Here is a 6,000-nt window from a genome sequence, read left to right on the forward strand (position 1 = left end):
TGTTCAGGCTTACATGTTGGAGTCCTCTGCTTAGAGTGCATGTTTTTTACATTAATATTTTAAAATTTAGTATAATCTTACACTCCTTCAAGTTTTATGCCTAGGTAACTCGGGCGTGGTTACTTAGACTGTAGGCAGCTTACCTATACAAAGCATTTCACCACTTAAAAAACAAGCTGAGTGTTCTGTGTCAGGATCTGGCAGCCATTCTGTGAGATGCTGATGGAGCAAGTGAAGAAGTGTGCTCTACTGAACAGTTACCACGACTAGTGACTACCCATTGAAAATAAGCTTCAGACCTATTGGTGGAAGGTCTGTGCAACCCAGAGGAGCATGTTCTCCTGATAATCCATGTTTTTATGGTCCAAATTCTTAAAAAATACATTGTCATTTTTCAAAGGTTTGGGTTTGTGATATTCAAAGTCTGCATCTTGTAGCTTTTCCTTCTTCAGAGAGATTTCTGGAGGCTCACCTTCAAAGTGGTACATCTTACAGATAATGGAGACAGCTGTGATCATATGCTGTCAGCCACTGAAAATCAGCAGTTAACACATCACTGTGTGCAAGATGCCACAATTATTCCCTATATTATGTAACTGAAAATGGCATCTACTAGCTTTTTAATTTTTACCATTGTAGCCATATAGAGACCATTCTTTGCATATAGAAAACTGTCTAAAAATACATTATACGTAATACGGATCGGTTTGTGTCCAATAATTAACACTTTGTCTGCATATCTTTATATGGACGTTTTTTTTCCCCCCAGCTTTTGCAGTATCCCACTGAGAAAATTGTAGCTACCATTTAGACAAGCAACAAACTAAGGCTTTGTTACTTTAATTTTCCAGACAAATTACATGATGGCAAATTGCAGCACATGGAAACACTTTTTGAGAAATGCAAAGAGAGGCAGACTTTACATTTTGATGAAATGAGCTACCTAGATTCCAAATGAAAAGCTCGTTTCATGCTCCAAACTATTGCTTGTTTTAACTGCTTATATACATCTCCAGTATTTAAAATGATACAGTGCAAAGCTGTAGTCTAACCATAACATGCACAAATCATAATGAATTTAGAATGCCAGTCACAGCCATTGATAATCTCCAGCAGCAAGATTCCCAGCCTGCCAAACTCTTCTGATTTAAACTGAATGTCAAAGCTTTATCTCTGTTTGCTCTTGAACACATTGCAGGAGTGAAATGCATTCTTTCTTTGCAAACTGTAGGAAATTTTCTGAGTAAATTAATAAATTGGAAAAATCTATCTTAATGGAAAACCTATTATTTTAATTGCTAGGGGGAGGTGTACATTTTTGCTTTAGACTTTTTTTTTTTTTAATTAGTAATTAATTACTTCATCATGAAAAGCATTTATTGTTTTCATTTCAGGGAATTCAGATTAAGATAACTCATTTCAGAGAGTGTTCAATTTTACCCTAGCCTTATCAACAGGACAAACAGTACCATATGGGAGCGAGGCAGCAGGATGCAGGTTTAGGAACAATTGAAGCCACAGAAAAATTAACTATGAAGTAAGATACGCAAATGTTTATGACTGTTGGTATTCATCTTGCAAGCTCTGTGTTGCCACTATGTAGAGGTCATCTTCATGAGTAAACTAGATGTAAAACTTGTTTACTGGAGGAAAACAAAGCAGAACAAAACACAGCACAGGCGTATAGGAAACATGATTAAGAGAAATGTCAAGCCCTGGATGTTGTCATAAAACCATTGTCCAGTTTTCCTTTACAGATACCAACAAAGTTTCAGCAGGCTTACTTTAGAACCCTTCCTTTTCCACTCCATGCCCCTACTCCAAGTGGTATCAGAGCATCCTTCAACAGGGATTTTTTTTCCTTTATTTGACGTTGATGCAACTAGTCCTTGGACAGACTCAGATTATGATAGCTCTTTGGACTCTTGAAATGGTTTTGTGTAGCTATCACTTATTTGGATTCTCCTCCTCTGGAGAGAAGGGAAAGGAAATTCCAGTTTATCAAATTCACTGGCTTTAAATACTAACCAAGCTTTAAATGTGAACAGAAAGTTTTACCCTTATAAAGCAAAGGGATACATTTCAGTTTACAAACTGGAAAGCACATATATGAAAAATGAGCATTTAAGAAAAAGAGAAAGGAAAAAAAAGAGCAAGAAAACTCAGAAACTACGTGAAAGCAGTTTATTCCTGCAATTGGTGTTCAGGGTTTTGCTGCTGTCTTTCTCAGCCAAGTTCTTAAGGAACCAACCCAAAAATATTCTGCCTTTGCAGCAGTTTTAAAGATTTTATAATGTATGGACCAATATGAATATTTTGGCAGATAAGCAGCTTTTTTGAAGGAAATTGAATGGGTCTATGTTTGTAGTTACTTTTGTGGATCCTTTAGGAGTAGTTCATGCAAATTATTCACTAAAGTGTTACCTTTTTAAAGTGGACTCCTGCCCTGGGGTTTCAGTTCCTTATTTAAACCTGGATATTTTCTTGTAGTTACTGAACTACAGTCATTTCTTAGTGTTTAAAAATCTTTCTGTTGTGGGTGGTTTAGATTTTTTTTGGTTTAGTTTGGTTTTGATATATATTTATTTAGAGCCCTTTCTTGTGCTTCATGGCTGCTTGGTTTAGGTTTAAAATTTATAAGAATCACTTGAAAACAAATATTCCCTGAGAATCTTTGAAGCACTGATCCTGTTACACATTTTAAGCTTTTTTTCTCCCCAAAAGCCATTTGAATTTCAGCTTTATATTCCATATTACGGATATTTTTTCCAAACCACTTCACTTTTACAAGATCACACAGAACTCATTCTTATATGCTGCTAGTGTTAGGACATCCCAAATGACAATCTTAACTGTAATGGCTGTCCAAACAAAGGCTTCATTCTTATCTTTTGTTGCGAAGGTGGTCATTTTCCACCAGTGGGGTACAACGATAGAATTGCATTTTACAAGGGTTTTTTTTTCTCTCTTCTTGATTCATACAATGATTCAAAACTTTGTTCTGCTACTTTTCCTACAGTGATGTTGAAGCAGAAGAGAAAGACAAACCCAAACTGTAGATTTCAGTTACACAGTTGCCCTTTTACTTTGTAAGACGACAGAGAACACTAAATATATTGAACTCTTTAAGTACAAAGTGAAGGAAAAACACCCTCATGGTTTCAGCGGGATTCACCATGTATAAAGATATGCCTGGAGGCAGAGATAGAAGCTGGAAAATTAGACAAACGTTTGTACACAGAGAACCTGAGGAAGAGCTTCTGTTCCTGAAAGCCTAATTTTTCAAGCCTGTATAGCAGAAGCTATGGTTGTATTTATGTATCTTGTCTATGTCCTTAATTTGTCATGACATCAGCACTAAATAATGGAAGAAAAGCATCTTCCATGAAGGCAAGAAATGTAGATGTGATACAAAAAAGACGGTTTTAACGAGTGGATGGGATGCAATAGAGTAACAAGTCACTGAGCTCACTGATTGCTGTTCTACACCAGAAGCTAAGAAATCTTTGCATTAATTAGATGCAAGTGCAGTAAGGTAAGTGCATCTCATTCTATAAGACTATCATGCTATTGTACTGTCTGTGGAATATTTTGCTTTCACTGCTCATTTGTCTCAGATATAGCATCCAAAAAACTGGTTTTGCCACATGGATTTCAAAATCTGAGCTTTGAGGTTCTACACTAAGAATTTTGTGCTAAAATCATGTTTCAGTAAAATCAGGCTCCAAAAACCATCTTCATACACTATCGTGGTAATTCAATAATTTTTCCAGGCAGTTAGTCTGTATGGATGACCTGGCTTGAGCCATCAAGGATCATGAGGTGAGGCAAACTATAATTCTAAATAAATCAGTAATGTGACACACCCTGTCTGTCATGTTTGCTTTAATTTGAAAAAAACAAAAACAAACCCAAAACAAAACACCCCCAAAACAACCAAGCAAACAAAAACAAACACACAAAACCAAACACAAACTAACACAAAAACAAACCACTGTTAGATCACCTGGAATAACCTTTAATTACTGATAGTGCCAATTTGATCAGGATCTGCTATGATTTAAACATGTGCCTAGTGGTTAGGAAGTAAGATAATTTGACATTTGTACACAAAACTTTCCTGATGCTATATTTCTGTGTCATATTTTTTATGTTTTACAAAGAATAGGCAAGGAAAAAGAAATTGTCTTATAGTTACACAATAATTTAGATACTTTTAGTGGTTGAAAATATCTGGATACAAAAAATGTGTGTGGATTTTTTCCATGTGTATATTCATGGGATTTTTTAATTGAGTATGTACTTAATCAAAGAAAAATTAGAACCTGTATGATACTAATTACAGGGCTACTACATCTATCCGAGTGCCTAAATTCAAACATCTTGAATTTATCAACCTTCATACACTGCATATTTGAACAGATTTTCTTAACATGAGTGTAATTTTAAATGAAATGAATTAGCTGCCACATCACATCGCTCAGGTTCAGTCTCGAGAACAAAAGCTGTAGAAGGGTAGAATGACACCTCCAAGACATTGAGCCATGATAGTTCTCAAGTGGTTTGCTACATGGTGGTTTCTAAATTAATCCTAGCACATCCTGAGAACATTATGACTACTCCAACTACTCCTATGTACGAACTGAAAAAGGTATATGGAATACATACAATTACTAGCACATTCAGCAAAGCAGCTCCTGGTTTTGGGATACACAGATGACTTGCAACCCATTATCTCAGGTGCTCCTGCTTTTTCTAATGTCCTCATGGACCATTTTGCCTTTAAGAGTCAGATGAAAAAAGACGATTTGCTATGATGTGGTGTTTTGTTTTATTTTCCCCAGAGTACAAAAGAATCTAGGCATTTTTCCTATAAAAAAGACACACTTAATTAGAATCTAATCTACATCCAGAATCTAATTCTTAATGAAGAACTGAGTTCAGACAGTGAAACTCCATCCACTTAATAAGAAATAGAGTTGAAACATTTTTAGTGTTATCAAATATGTACTGCTGTACCTTCAACTGATAACAACATGGCTTTTCAAAAAAATTCTCTACTAATACAAGTATCTTGAATAGTGATATATTATACATACAATATTTGTAATGAAAATAAAAATACATTTTCTCTGTATTTGAAATTAAAATACAAGCTTATACAACAGGATTTTGCCAATTAAACTGAATCACAGGGAGAAAAAACTTAAGGGCTCTTTAGTTTAGTTAGTTTAGTTTAGAGACTTTAAAAATAGTTAAAGGAAGAACCTGCCCCGACTCCAGTAACTCACTGAAAGTGATGGCTGTGAAGTTGAGGGGGATGTCTGGGGCTCATGCCATCCCTGGGGTCTGTCCACTCTGAAAAATCCTGCCTGATCTCAGAGTGCTGTCAAGCTCTGCACATTGTGCTGGAGCATTCGCTTCTGCTCAGGTCTGCACCAAAGTGTCTGTGTGGCCTCTGACTCCTTGGACACCACACATGCCACTTTTTCTAGGAGATTACATAGAAAGATGTAAGTAGGATCAACTTGCAACATTCTTGCAGTGAAAATAAATAGTACAATCATACTTCTTTCTTTTTCTTTTTCTTTTTTTTTTTTTTTTTTTCCCTTGCAGGTAGAGTGCAATAATTCAAAGGAGACATCCATAGTTTATTGTCACTTGTGATTACAGGATTGAGGTCTGGGTAAGACCACCTAGATCAGAAGTCCAGCTGCCTGTCCATTTAAGTCTATGGAAAGGCTGCAACTGTTTCAAATGGAAAGAAGAAGGTATCATTGATATGATGATGAAAAACAGATCGCTGCTAGTAATTGAATTTTGGAACTCATCTAATTCATTAAAAATTAATATTTGCATGTACATAACTAAGCTGCAAAGATCCTTTAGGAGGGAATGCATTTTCGGTTTTTGTATTGCGCTAAAGCATGATTTTTCAATCACCTTTTCTCCAATGCCATACATCAGATCCTGGAAAGGAAGTTGTCCACCTATTCCATG

This window comes from Columba livia, chromosome 1 (assembly GCF_036013475.1).
Source record: "Columba livia isolate bColLiv1 breed racing homer chromosome 1, bColLiv1.pat.W.v2, whole genome shotgun sequence".
Lineage (NCBI taxonomy): Eukaryota > Metazoa > Chordata > Aves > Columbiformes > Columbidae > Columba > Columba livia.